This window comes from Mixophyes fleayi, chromosome 5 (assembly GCF_038048845.1).
Source record: "Mixophyes fleayi isolate aMixFle1 chromosome 5, aMixFle1.hap1, whole genome shotgun sequence".
Classification (NCBI taxonomy): Eukaryota; Metazoa; Chordata; class Amphibia; order Anura; family Limnodynastidae; genus Mixophyes; species Mixophyes fleayi.
The window spans coordinates 232746847-232761554 of record NC_134406.1 but is presented as its reverse complement, the minus strand read 5'-3'; the positions used below and the strand labels follow the sequence as shown (position 1 = coordinate 232761554).

General features: G+C 40.4%; 1 protein-coding gene across 3 annotated transcripts in view; it reads left to right on the top strand.

Annotated features, from left to right (window-relative positions):
• NCOA2 (nuclear receptor coactivator 2) overlaps nucleotides 1–14708 on the top strand; it is a 155916-nt gene that overhangs the window by 42536 nt on the left and 98672 nt on the right. For 2 of the 3 annotated variants that reach the window (XM_075213628.1, XM_075213624.1), the window contains exon 2: nucleotides 1384–1462. The exons of the other annotated variant lie outside the window; for it this stretch is intronic. The gene's annotated coding sequence lies outside the window, so the exon portion shown is untranslated. The remainder of the gene's footprint in view (nucleotides 1–1383; nucleotides 1463–14708) is intronic. 3 annotated transcript variants of the gene reach the window in all.

Below are 14708 nucleotides of genomic sequence, written 5' to 3'. Positions count from 1 at the left end.
AGAGACAGTATAATGGATTTGTTAGAAGGCAGTGGCTTTGGAGTCTTGGGCTAAAGCATGAGGGATGTCCAGCTTTGTTGAAATGAATCTGTGTATGTGACCTGGACTTGCTATTAAACAAACCAGTGTTACAGTCTCAAGTGCGCAAATATCGCATGAAAAAAACACTGCCTGGTTTGGAAGTGAAACCTTTAAGCACCTCGTACAGTAAACTAAACAAATTCTGAAATTGCTCCAAGTCCTCTCTACAATGGATCTTTTAATTGGGTTTCAGGGCTAATTAGCGAAAGAGGTTTTATCTCTCCCAAAGCCTTAGAGCTTGCATTAGCTAGTAAGAGCTGAAGACATTAATTAATCATTAATCAGAGCAAAGCAAATAATTCAACTTTTGAGAGTTGCAGTGAAACTAGTTCCAAGGTCAATATATTACTGGAATATTGCAGGGTTGTAAGAATAGATTGTGTAGCCAAATGACATAATTAACCCTTTGCTGTCGAAGGATGGCATTTTTTTTATTGTTGGCTAGTCATAATATAGACAGATGCACAAAATTAACACAAAGAGGAGGGATGCAATTTAGATGTGTAAAAGTACGTAAGGCTAATATACAGCTGTAAATGGCTCGTTTGTTATCTTAATTTTTTTTATTTTTTTTAAACGTAATATTGAAAGCCTGGCTCTGCTATTGGGACAGGTGATTGGCTGCTTCATTCATCCGCCTGTTTGTTTGTGTGAGTTACTACATAATTATTCTGTATAATAATGTCAACTTGGAACACGACAAGTTCTTTATATCCAGGTATGAGTGTGTGTATATGTATGTTGAATGTTATACTGTACTTTATAGAAGTTTTACTGGATAAGAGCAATTATTTCAGTAGAAAAAAATCTGAGAACTAATTTAAACCTTCTCTTACTACACTCTACCTCTGCTTTCGTTACAGCAGGCGTTCCCGGAGATAGTATACGTAAAGTTGACTTTATGGTGCTGATTTGCATATGCTGCATGATTGAACTTGCCAGAAATGAAAGTATCGTAGGACTCTAGAGAGTCACAGAACATATGTGTCTAAAGATTACAAAAATGTGTAGCATCCTAAAATGGAAAAATATTTCTGCCCAGTCTTGATTTTTCCTATTTATCCTAGTCATTATCTATTCATATGTCAAATAACATGGGTTGGACTAGTCTTCTAACAGCAGGTCTTTATTCCAATCTGATTGGTCCCTTACATCCCATTATTCCAGTTAGTTTGATTTGATTGGTGCTCTGTGTTATTTGTATCCTTGCTGTGTTGTGGTGCTGACTTAGAACTGTAAGATGTATTTCCAGCTGTACTTGTCTTTTAAGTTATATAGCATAAACTGTTTTAATCTTCTTAGGTTTCACGCTGATTGCTGAACATTAATTTGTGTATGGGAAGAAAACATAATTGTCAGAGTCCCTGATGAAAGTTCACAGGTAAATCTTCCGGTTTGTACTACTGCTTGTGTTGTCCTGTTATTGTCACTGTGTGTTATTTAACCTGTTAGTGCCTTGATGCCATGTGTCTTTATCTAATATATAAAATTATCATTTCATTTAAACTAATAGATAAGAGGACAGTTGTCAAAAATGCCTTAATAAAATGTGAGTTTTCTGTTCGATGTAATTTAACATAACACTATTTTCAGTGACACTTCCTTAGAGCACCTATCTATATATCTCCAATTTAAAGAAGGCATTTGACTAACTTTTATAAAGTTTCTGCGTAATGTTTAAAATACATGTCTTACAGGTATTCGCTTCAGGGACATTGTCATTTTGACTAAGTAAACAATAGGCATAGATTCAGCGTACGGTTTATAAATGGAGTAAAATATTTGGTAGTGACACAATTGGCCGATCCGGCTACTCTTTCAAAGGGCTAAACAACTGGATGACTGTGCAGTATGGCCACACTTCTAGGTGCGAGCGGTCGGATCACTTCCTGCTTACACTGGGCTTTGGTAGTATGGTCATAATGACCACACACGTTATTGTACAGCCGTTGTTTCCAACATGCTGTATGGTAATCCTGTTGTTTACGATTGGATAATTTTCCTGCATGGCACTGCTTTTGGTGACACGATACATATCAAGCCAGTTGTCCGACGTTGCAGAATGTGTGACCAGCTTTAGTATAAAAAGGTCAACCTTTGTCAATCATTATTCTAAATGTTTAGCTATGTAAAAAGGACTGAGGCACACAACTGCCTAACGTGCCTCTCAGCCTTTTTTTTCACAACTAAACTTTGTGGACATAGAGCGACTTTTTAAAATGTAGACTAAACACTTGTGATTGTGTAGTCTGAGATAAATGCTTAAGATGCCAACTTAGGACAGTTACATTTCTTCTAAGTGGATGCATCACTTTAGTGAACAGGTCGCACCCTGACAGACGCAGTCTCTTCACTCTTGTTGTTTAACTCCCTTTTTCATTTCTGAGCTAGCACTTGTTCTACATGCTGAAATTAGTTCATATTCTACTAATCTGCTTAATGTAAGCCCTATGATTGCCTTGTAGCACTGGGAGAGGGCAGTGCTGAGAAGGAGATGTATCTGGACTTGCCACATTAAAGTATATCCATAACCTGACCTAATGTAAGGTAATTCCTGTCCCAGGAGATAGGTGGAACAGACCGAGTATTAGACCTGCTCCTAATGGTAACTGTATGAAGACTGTTCTCTAGATCACATCCAGTCCTCTGTATACACCAAGCACTGTCGCGTCGGCCTGACATGAGGCGGTTTAATATCGCTAGCTTAGAATTTTATTCATGCCAGTGAATTTTCAAAGCCGCTATATCGGAAAGAATATGCGATAAAGCATCCAGAAGAGTAATCTAGATCTTCCTCCCGCTGAAGAGCACAGTCTTCAGGTTCAGTTACTAAGCTGCTGAGGGTGGAAACCACAAGTTTAGTCCCCTTACAGGTATGCGGTTTTCTGTCTCTATGCAGAAAGTCTGTCACACTCCGGCAGGGAGCACAACTGGACCCTTCTTCTAATACATAGAGATCCAGAAAATAGCAGAACTGTCATTCCATTAACACATGTTTTTCAAAAACAGTTTATTTGCTAATAAAGTGAAATCCAGTGACAAACGTGATTCAAATACATTTGGCCCAGACGTTACTCTATCCTGAGATAAAACGAACGTGCCAACCTCTGCTTATCTGCTGTCAGATTGCGTTCTGACGTCTTCTTGTGAAAACGTCATAAAAGACAAGCATAGTATTTATAGTGTTGGGTGGTGTAATGCTGCTCTTCTGCTGCAGTATAATGTTGATCTGTCATCGTGTTATGTCAGAAGAATGTTAAGCCGCTCCCTGTTATGAGTCAGTCTTGTTTTCCCTGACACAGGAAGGAGAGATTAGTGGGATGCATGTTTTCATAGCAGGTGTATGAGTAGTCTGACTTCACATCCGTTCTCCATGTCCATCCAGTGGAATGGGAAACCATATCTTGCTTTACTTGCAGAAATAATGCACACTGTTTAGGGGTATGGGTGGTTGTTGCTTTCCTTAATTATGAATTACAGAATAGTCATATAAATAGGAGCTTCCGATTGATTAAATTAGGTAAAATATAAACTTCATCCTTTAAACATAAAAAAAGAACTTGATCTTGAAAGTTATAGATTGTCCTACAAGCAAGATGTATGTCACCTTGGTGATATAAATGTAGACAGCACATATAGATAGACTGCAGGACCTGACTCTGGAAATTAGTTTGTTCCCAAGGTTTTCTTTTCCACCTATAGTTCATATTCATTTCTTTTAATTACATCAGCAGATGCATCCTTATGTTTGAGCTGGCTCATATATAATGTTGTTTAGTGTACCTATGGTGAAATTGCTAATATATGAGATACAACCAAGAGATTTTCACATATGGTTAAACCTACAGTAAGAATCTACTGGAAAGAACAGTAGCTTTAAATGTTTCAATAAGTGATGAGACTTTAACACAAAAATTAAACATGTAATTTAATGTAGGGCCAACAAATTTTAAAGGAGTTGTCTACCTTCAGAAGTTCCTCATGTATTGGCGTACATGCTCCTCCAGGATTTATTATATAGTAAGAACATATTATGCAGCGCAGAGAATGTTTAATGATTCACATCAGCCCCGTAGCTCACAGCCTACAGCGGGAGTCTGACGGAAGGGAGTACCACTGATGTAGTGGTGTGGGAGTGCCACTGATGTGGTGGTGTGGGAGTGCCACTGATGTGGTGGTGTGGGAGTGCCACTGATGTAGTGGTGTGGGAGTGCCACTGATGTAGTGGTGTGGGAGTGCCACTGATGTAGTGGTGTGGGAGTGCCACTGATGTAGTGGTGTGGGAGTGCCACTGATGTAGTGGTGTGGGAGTGCCACTGATGTAGTGGTGTGGGAGTGCCACTGATGTGGTGGTGTGGGAGTGCCACTGATGTGGTGGTGTGGGAGTGCCACTGATGTGGTGGTGTGGCAGGGCCACTGATGTGGTGGTGTGGCAGGGCCACTGATGTGGTGGTGTGGCAGGGCCACTGATGTAGTGGTGTGGCAGTGCCACTGATGTAGTGGTGTGGGGAAAGGGGTTCTCTAAATAATATTAGTAAGGTAGAACACCTCTTATAATGCATCTGGTGTTTTAGAGTTGTTGCAGGATGTAGCCTGGAATAGAAAGTAAGTTTGCATAAGCCCTGCTTATAGGGAACAATGATCCCCATTTCAATGTCCATGTGCAGGAGTTCTTAAACTCCTATGACTCTGTTATTGCCCTTTATAAAATTAGTAGGCAGCCGTTTTCCCTCAGTGTGTCTATGTAAACCATTGATGGGCCATCTGATACACTTCAAGGACTGGCATGTGTGGCCCGCCAACCTTCAAAGGGGCCATTTTATTACCCCATTACCCTTAATTTCAGGAACAGAAAAACAGCCCCAAAATTACATTGGCACCCCACATCACTCATCCAATAATGCCCCCATTTTATCACGGATTTAAATACTTTCTGTTCATTTCAAAGTGATAAATGGAAAGTATGTGTCATTCATTATGCAGATTCTTATACAGCATACGGGACTTGGCACACGCTTCAGACAGGAATCCAGCCCTGGGCAGGTGGTGCCCAAAGTTTAGCTTATTAAAATGAAATAGTGATTCATGGGGAATTGTTAGCTTGTTGTTTTGCTCGGTCGTAGGTAGAGCTGTTGAAACCTCTGATTGTTCACTTTCACGTGCTATCTCACTGTGCATTAATCACTTTTTATGGTCTAGTTCAATGTAACCACATCACATCATTGAGAGGCTAAATAAGGTTACCTCACAGTAGAGGGTTCTGTGAGACGCATTGTTAAGCCTTCTCTCTCTATCTTTTTATTACAGTTTATCTGTTTTTCTATCACGGAGTTGTGACATAATGTACTTGAACATAGAAGTAGTGGGTAAATACACACAGGACTGTATGGAAATGTTATGATGGCTCAGGGTGAGATACAACTTCTCCTCCCATCAGGGTCCAGTAAATCCCAAATATAAGTTGGTGGATATAAAAGTGGTACTGGAAGAATATATAAACAAACATTGAAAAGTTCCAGCAGCTTATAAGATTGGAAGACATTTGTGATGGGAGGGGGGGAGATATTTCATGCACACATAACGCATCCTGACAGTAATTCCATTGAAGAACACTGCAGACAGGCTCTTGGAGTCCATTGCAGGAAATAGCTAGGTACTCACTACAGGGTTTTTGTCCAATAATCGGCTCAACCAGCCGTCATACGATCGCTCGTTTGAAAGTCGGATCAGTGTGTGGAGTGACATGATGGTCTAAAGTCTGCCCAAATAGACGATTATCGCCTCATTTGGTTGGTCGTACCGTTCAATATTTTCCGATCAATCACCGACCGATCATGTAGTGTGTATGCGCTCATGGTCACGATCTCCATAGAGTTTACAGATTTGGGCTGTTTTCAGCCGCTGTTGGCACTGAATGTCAGAGTGAATAAATGTAGAGGGTCCTGCAGAAGGAATAATTCATTTGTTCGTTCTGAGACAAAATATTTTGTTACAGAAGCTAACGAAATTCGTTAGGACATGTGGATAGCTATAACAAGGCGGCTTTAATCAGTGTGACAATGTGACAATCATGAATGAATGAATATTGTGCTGTCATTCTCCGGACTAGAGGACCAGATGCAGAGCACAGATCTGAAGGTAAATCGTGTCAGTGTGTATGCATGAATCATCAGACGGATCGGACCTTCAGTCGTAGGTATAATCGTTTGAGATAGCACGTCGGTCTGAACAATTCTTCAGGGTGTGCCCAGCTTTACATTCACTTTTACCGACCATGTAAACAGAATTATTATTTTTTTTACATATTTGTAAAGGCTATCAGCAGCTCTTTCATGTAAATCAATATTAATCTAATGGTAATTTTTACACATTTATAAGGCTACTGGAAGTATGTGTGTGTTTGTATTTGTTAGCACATGTGTCCTTTTCCAAATTGGGCTTCAACAAACCTGTCAAAAGCTTACTCTAAGGAGTTTGCTGCCAACTTATTTTACTTTCAGTAGTTGCACTGGTCATAGACATTGCTGTCTGGTCCACTGGTGAGCTCCGCTGGCATGTGTACCACAAGGAATGGGAAAGTGACTTTATTTCCTTCAAATGCCTCAGAGCTTTTAACTAATTATGTTGTGGGTTACTGTAAGATTAGTGTGCTTGTGCGTTACACTTAATCATACTCCCAAAATAGTGGGTGATGCCCCAGACTCCAGAGAGAGAGTCTGGCAATCTCACTGGGGAAGCAGTGGGCGGAGCCACCACGGAGGAAACACTGGGGAGAAGAATTTATAGTGACATCAGTGTGCTGGAGAGCAGCCGCCATTTTCTTGTAGCACACCTCCTCTAGGTCTTGCTTGCACAAACTCCCTGAAATAATTTTTCAAAAGTAGGCAAGTATGCACTTTATACTGTACATTTGTTGCACTCTACATTGGGACCATTTAACTGGATTTATTGGGTGACCATGCCGACATCTGTCCATTATTTGGACATTCAAACACCATATACTGCAATTTCCAATCCTTCATACCACATTTTTTTTTTATTTTTTTTTTAAACTTAAAAGGTTTTTATTAAGTTTTTAGTAAAAGAATATGTAACAAACATGGCAGTTACAACAGAGTACAGTGCATAATGCTTCATACCACATTTTTAAATAACCTTGTTTGTTTACCTGTGGTCTGAATACAATACATAGAGAGAGTGTCACTTATGCTAGTACAAATATTAATATAAATGCTTCATAAATATTTGACCAGAGTACAAATCTATACACTAATCAATTGTATGTTTACCAGTGCAGTGTTCTCTTTCACTATGAACATATGCTGTTCAAATAATGGAATCTGTCATTTAGATCTGCGGCCCTTTCACCTACACAAAGTTGAGGCAGCCATTTTGTGTCTGAACATATATTTATGTGAATACAGTCTGTCAGTTCACTAACAATCAGTGACATCACAAAGTCATGAGGGACTTTGTACAGTAATGATGAATAATAGTGAAATAAGTATAAGTTCAGCCCTCAAAAAGGCTGCCTCAATTGAGTAGAGGTGACTGGTCCACATTAAAACATTGTTATGTTTTCAAATGTGTCATCGAAATTCCAAGGAATGTAATCATGGATGCAATTGCAGCTGCGGCAGCTGTGGTGGAAGGGCACACGCTGCTCATCTATCTCACACTGAAAGCTGGGTTTGACCATTACAATATATCATGTGAGGAAGCATAAATAAAGATATGGGCGTCTTCTCCATTCCCTGCTATGTAAATTGTCGCTGTGTGACCTAAATCCTGGTGTGCCAGTATTCTTTATGAATAAGCCTTTTACATACACAACCTGCAAGATTTATTATGCAGACTTTACATTTGGACAGAAATATGCAATTATTTTTATTTATTGCTTATTGTGGACAGATACAGCGCTCCAGTATTGCAACCTGTGTGTCCGTACTCTATTTCAACAAAGTGGTGGTCTGACACTAGAGGACACTGCTTTACTTTATTAAGGGGAGAGTGATCGTTTGTCTGCTTTTTAATAGACTTGCAAAGAATTAATCTGACTTATAACCCACAACCGCCCACCCAGTAAACAAACCGTGTAACCCCTTTTATGTTGGTGTGATGGTGTACAGGTGTCGCACACAGGCACCTACCTTGTGCTTTGTTTTTTTTAGGCTAGCTCAGTCTTCTTTTTTCCTCTCTTAGGCTCTGTGGGGTTTAAAGTTTTAAAGGGCCCTATACATACAAGTATAATAACCAGTTGAGATGACACAGGCGTAGTAGTGGAGTACAAACTGCGGACATCATAAGAATGATGCTAGATAATCTTTCCGTATAATCACACACCTTTGTTTCCTCTTCAGCACTTCACTTGGTTGCAAGAAATAATTTTAAAAGCAGTTCTCAGGCACCCTCCTTTTTATTCCCTGTTTAAATGGGTAATGTAGTCCACAGGTCCCTGGGCCATTGTCACTCGCCTCAGGTAACCAGCCTGCCTCTGCACTATCGACAAACCGCCCGTGTCAGACTTTGCACATCATCCGTTCCAGTACGCCTGCTAGTATTCTCAGTCTCTCCTCTGTGACCCGAAGCCTCACTCTTGCATCTTAGGATCCTGTGTCTGATACAGTTCACTACCATTAAAGTCAGTGTGGATCCAGTACTCTCTCCTCAACCAGCGGTAAGGTCAAGGGTATCTCCAATGGCTTGAACTTGAATGTGATACTTATCTCTGGTCCCAAACATCAAAAGAAGGGACAAGTCAACTTAAGGGGAACTCATGATGACTCTAACTCTCTAGGTATTTAAATCCTCTGATCCCGCCCACAATCACCTGACCATTTAAGCCAACCACGGGGCCCTTGTTTATTAAACCGTGACCAGTCGAGGCGCTACACTTGCATGATCCCCAAATCTCTTTTCATCAGATACTTTGCTTGGTTCTGATGCACACAGTTGGACCTGTAATGTACTTGTCACATGAGGTTTACATTTTGGTACCTGATGAGGTATAACAAGAGAACTATAATTTTGTTTTTTTGTTTTATTCAGAAATGCTTACTATTTTAGTTAGTTTTGTGAGCTTTGTCCCTTTTCCTGCTTGCATGTGGATCTAGTATGCATGCAGGAGAAAGGTTCAGCAGCAATCTAGTAGTGTAAAAAGGAGGATGGACCCCGCCCCTGATTTTGATAGATGAGGCGACCATTTTCTCTGTTTCACAGTAGAGTCTCCTGCATGTTTTTATATGTACCCCAATACTCTCATCTAGTAGGACTGATGTACTTCTCACTATTATGCGAATACTTACGGTACTTGCTGGGGACATCACCAGATCTATTCAACAGGTTGCAGCTGATTATTCATCCATTTATGATATCAACGCCCTACTCTGTCAATAAGCCTGGAAAACACCGAGCTGTGACTGATGATGGGGGATTTTGGGGTGTTTATATCTGAAAGGTGAAGTCCTCAAGAACAGACCTCTGTGGTTTTGGTTGATGGGGGGTTGGAAACACTTGGGTAAAATATTATAGGATGTTGGAGTTCTACTTTAATATTTTAAAGGCACAATAGTTGTTTTATGTAGAATTGGGAGATGTGTATTTGACACCTTGGACTTCTATTATAGCCCTAACTGAGTAATATTGGTAGTGGGGCCTACAGAAAATGCCTAAAAAAACATTTTAAGCAGCTCTGTTTGCAGTTTGATCTATGAATATAAAAATACATTCTTTATTGTTAGAGATTTGTAATATCACACCATTTATTCTTTAAACACACCAGTAATTTTAATTGTGTACATGGAGCTAACTATTATTATTGTCACCTTCATACAAAACTATACAGAAATAAAAGGTAGCTGCTGCCTTTTCTGTCCTTTTAGTTTAGAATGTTACTGTGCGTCTGTATACTGGAGCCAGTACCATTAAGTAGGAAATGTTATTAGCAAAGTGATGACGGAGATGCTAAAAATAACTAATAAACAAAATATTTTGGTCAGTTTGCAAGGAAGATATATTCAGGGCATCCCCCACCTCCATACTCACATACACCGATTATACTGTGACTTGGCTCTATAATATTTATCATTTGTTTATTAACATTTATTTATATAGCAGACATATTACGCTGCACTTTACACAGAATATGTAATTATTTACAGCAGTCCATGCCCCAGGTATGAATGTACATGGAGTTATTGTCCTTCTATTGTTAACTACACTCAATGGCCCGAAGTATTTGGGCACCCCTTGTAATTAGTGTTTGACCATTTTAGCCACAGCCATTAAAATTCAGCCTACTACCATGCAATCTCCATGGTCTAACATTGCCAGTAGAATGGGTTATACTCCGTGACGAGCTCAGTGACTTTCAACGCTACACTGTCCTAGGATTCCACCTATCTAACAAGTCAGTTTGTCAAATTTCTGCCCTGCTAAAGCTGCCCAGGGCAACAGTAAGCGCTGTTACTGTGAAGTGGGAATGTCTAGGAACAACAGCAGCTCAAGAACAAAGCAGTAGTAGTAGTAGGCCACACAAGCTCAGACAACGGGTACACAGAGTGCTGGTGCGTATAAAAGATCTGGGGCTGTTTTTTAATGCTTTGGCATGGGGCTTTTAGTTCCACTGAAGTGAGCTCTTAATCCTATAGCATACAATAACCTTTCAATAGAATTTTGTGCACACGCACAGGTGGTCTAATGGGGGTAATTAGACCAAAGGGCGGAGACTTTTGTATACAAACTGACTGATTCTGAGCAAGTTGGTCAGTTGGTAGAGAGCCGGACTGTGTATACCTAGCATTAGGGTCACCTGGAGTTGTAGGCCACATGTTTACTGGTGTCATCCTGACAAGACTGAATGCTGTTATTGTGATGCAAACAATAAAGCGCTGTTTGTGTATGAATCACCTAAAGGTGTCAGTTCTACTATAAATATAGATATATTATTTTATAGTATTTTTATACTACACAGTTAGGTTTCCTCCTTTGCCTTCCAAACAGCCTTAATTCATGGATTCAACAAGGGGCAGGAAAGCTTCCTTAGAGGTTCTAGTCCGTGTTGACATGGTAGCGTCACGCGGTTGCTGCATATTCATGCTCCCGTTCCACCACATCCTAATGGTGCTCTATTGGATTGAGATCTGGTGACTGTGGAGGGCATTGGGGGCACTGATCTCCTGTAATGGAACCAGCTTGAGATGATATGTGCTTCGTTATCCCGCTGGAAGTCACCATTAGGAAATTGGTGGCTGTGGCCATAAGGGGATGCACATGGTCAGCAGTAATTCTCTGGTAGGCTGACATTTAAACAATGCTCAATTTGGTATTGGGGGCCTAGTATTTGTGCCAAGAAAATTCCCCACACCACTACCACCAGCGCCACCAGCCTGCACTGTTGACACAGGCAGGATAGATTCATGGATTCACATTGTTTATGCCAAATTCTGACCCTACCATCTGCATGTCACAGCAGAAGTCGAGATTTCCCCGATCTTCAACTGTCCAGTTTTGATGAGCCTGTGCCCGCCGTAGCCCCATTTACTGTCCTTGGCGAGCACCAACAACCATGCCATGGTCAAAGTCACTTAGACCAAATTGCTTCCCCATTCTGTTATTTTTGGTTTGAACAATAACTGAATATCTTGACCATGTTTGCATCGTGTTACTGTCACGAGTAAATATTTGCATTATCGAGCAGGTGTACTTAATAAAGTGGCCACTGATTGTAAAATATATACAAGCTGCTAATGGATGCTCTGATGTCGCAGTGATGGATCTCAGAAAACCTCCCTTTATCCACAGCAAGCACAGCGGCACTACTAGAACTTGTAATTTAAGGTGAAGATTCAAAGTGTTTTTATTAATCCATCAATGGGCTATATGGAGTTCCAAGCGAAGTGCTGGAGCCTCTGGCGCTTTCTGGCCTGATTTCAATAACACATTAACCGGAAGTGCGCTCAGGAGCAAATTGTACAAGACTCCTGTGGCACTTTACCGTTCATTGATTTCCCTCCAATGAATTAATAAAAACACTTTGAATTTTCACCTTCACAAGACCTGAGCGTGTACTGTTTTGTTGACTGTATGTGTGTCATGTATTCTAAAATATATATAAAAATAATCACTGTGGGTGAATAACTAAACGGGTGGTGGGAAGGACATTTATGGGTAATTATTTGACCACAGAATATATTTTATGGAATCCTCACACTTGGACATCAAATCTTGAACTGAGAACTTCTGATTTATTGTGTGTATTGTAAAATTGTATAGTCCTTTATCTACTAATAAAGTTTAGTCAAAAAAATACTAAGCTTTGTCTAGAACCTAGAACAGTGTTGGCTAACCTGTGACCCTCCAGGTGTTTGTGAAACTACAAATCCCAGCATGCTTTGCCAATATATAGCAGCTTATTGCTGGAAGGGTATGCTGGGACTTGTAGTTTCACAACACCTGGAGTGTCACAGGTTGGCCAACACTGACCTAGAATCTAGCTTAGAAGGAAGTCTCCACCTTTTTCATAGTAACTTGCTTCATATGTCATACTGCTTATCTAGCAAGACTTTCTCAACCATGGGAGTACTTTATTTTACTAAATACAGTAATAATAATTGAATTGTTTTTTTTAAATGTATTCTCTGCCTGTTTTTCTGCCTTTGTGTCCAACACTTGCAAAGATTGATGAAACCTTCCATGTCTTTGTTACATTCAGAGATACTTTCTTTCTGCTTTAACACAACCATCGTAAAGGATTGCATTTTTGCATTGTAAAATAAGTAATCAATTTGACAGCAGGAAAAAATAAATGCATACGCTTTCCATTAAACTCTGTCTCCAACATTGCCTCTATGTAGACTTCATCACGACTAGCGTATTATTTGAATGAGGCTGCCTGGGAAGAACACATTATCCCCAACCGTCAGAATTCCCAAAGAGATCCTATTATCCAATTTTGCTGCAATTTGAAGAACTTTGCTGTAGAAGTATAAAATTATTTGTGTGCTCCTGGTAGCAAACACCATGCTGTTTCTGAAGATTTCTGTATTTTCAAATATAGACCAAATATGAAAAGGCACACTGTGTGGCTTCTCTTTTGAGTTTTCATGAGGGACATTCAACTATCCCCCATTATAATATAAGTGCAATGTTCCAAATGGCATTTTCCACTCACATTCAAGTAGGTGGCTAAGTGGTTAGCACTTCTGCCTCACAGCGCTGGGGTCATCAGTTCAATTCCCGACCATTATCTGTGTGAAGTTTGTATGTTCTCCGTGTGTTAGCATGGGTTTCCTCCGGGTGCTCCCACTATCAAAAAACATACTGGTAGGTTAATTGGCTGTAATCAAAATTGACCCTAGTCTCTCTCTCTGTTTGTCTGTGTGTGTCTCTGTTAGGAAATTTAGACTGTAAGCTCCAATGGCGCAGGGACTGATGTGACAGTGTTCTCTATACAGTGGCGCTCTATAAATAAATGGTGATGGTGATGAAGTACTCCACTTAAAGTAAAGGTGTCTACTTCCTCTGTGGTTGAAGTCTGTTGTTGGACCTTCTCATTGGACACTGGCACTGCAGCAGGCACCACAATTTTTGAGCGCTTTGGGTCAGGGCCTGATTAATGGTTCAGGCTTCCCTAGGCGGTTACTCTTGTAGCACCCCACACCTTCCACACGAGGCTTGTATGTGGTCCGTAAAAATGAAGCTGGCCTTAATTTAAAATCAGTCTTCCTTCACCCCAGCACCAACGTTTGTTACCATGTTTTCAAAACTCTGCTCTACTTGGCTTTTTAAAAGGGTAACGGCAATCTTTGTCACTCCATTTCTTTCCCCCCCCCTTAAAATCAGAACTGTATAGCAGAACGGAGGCATGCATACGCGCAGGGTGAAGGGGTAGTGAGCTGGTGTGTCTGCGCCTGTCTCCGTCCTTGTCTCTCCTACTCAGAGAAACACATTTGTTAGTGTATTGTAATCTCTTCTAGCTAGATCTATAACTGTGTACATCGGGCTGTACTCCTTTTAAAGTTGTTGAAGCTTTTTGACAGTATCCTCTGGTCGTAAATGCCCAAAATACATAATATAAAGTATGCCAGGGGCCAGTAACCTCTGGCACACGGCGCTGTGTCGTCTGGGACGCAGGAGCTGCTTTAAAAAAAATACAAATGATGATCAGCGAAAGTGCGCTGCTGCTGCGCATATGCAGCTCCTCCTGGGTCCCAATGTGGATGTGCAGTCTACAAAAGGTGAGATGCATCCACTGTATAATGTGGGGTAATATGAATCGGTGCACTTATGCGTGGTATAATATGACTTGGGGGCACTTGTGTGTGGTATAATATGACTTGGGGGCACTTGTGTGTGGTATAATATGACTTGGGGGCACTTGTGTGTGGTATAATATGACTTGGGGGCACTTGTGTGTGGTATAATATGACTTGGGGGCACTTGTGTGTGGTATAATATGACTTGGGGGCACTTGTGTGTGGTATAATATGACTTGGGGGCACTTGTGTGTGGTATAATTTGACCGTTTCTTTATTGGTCCCATTACTATTAATATTATCTTGATATTAATATCATAAAATAAGAAATAATTTTATACAAGCACGCCTGGGCTTGACTAGATTTAACCG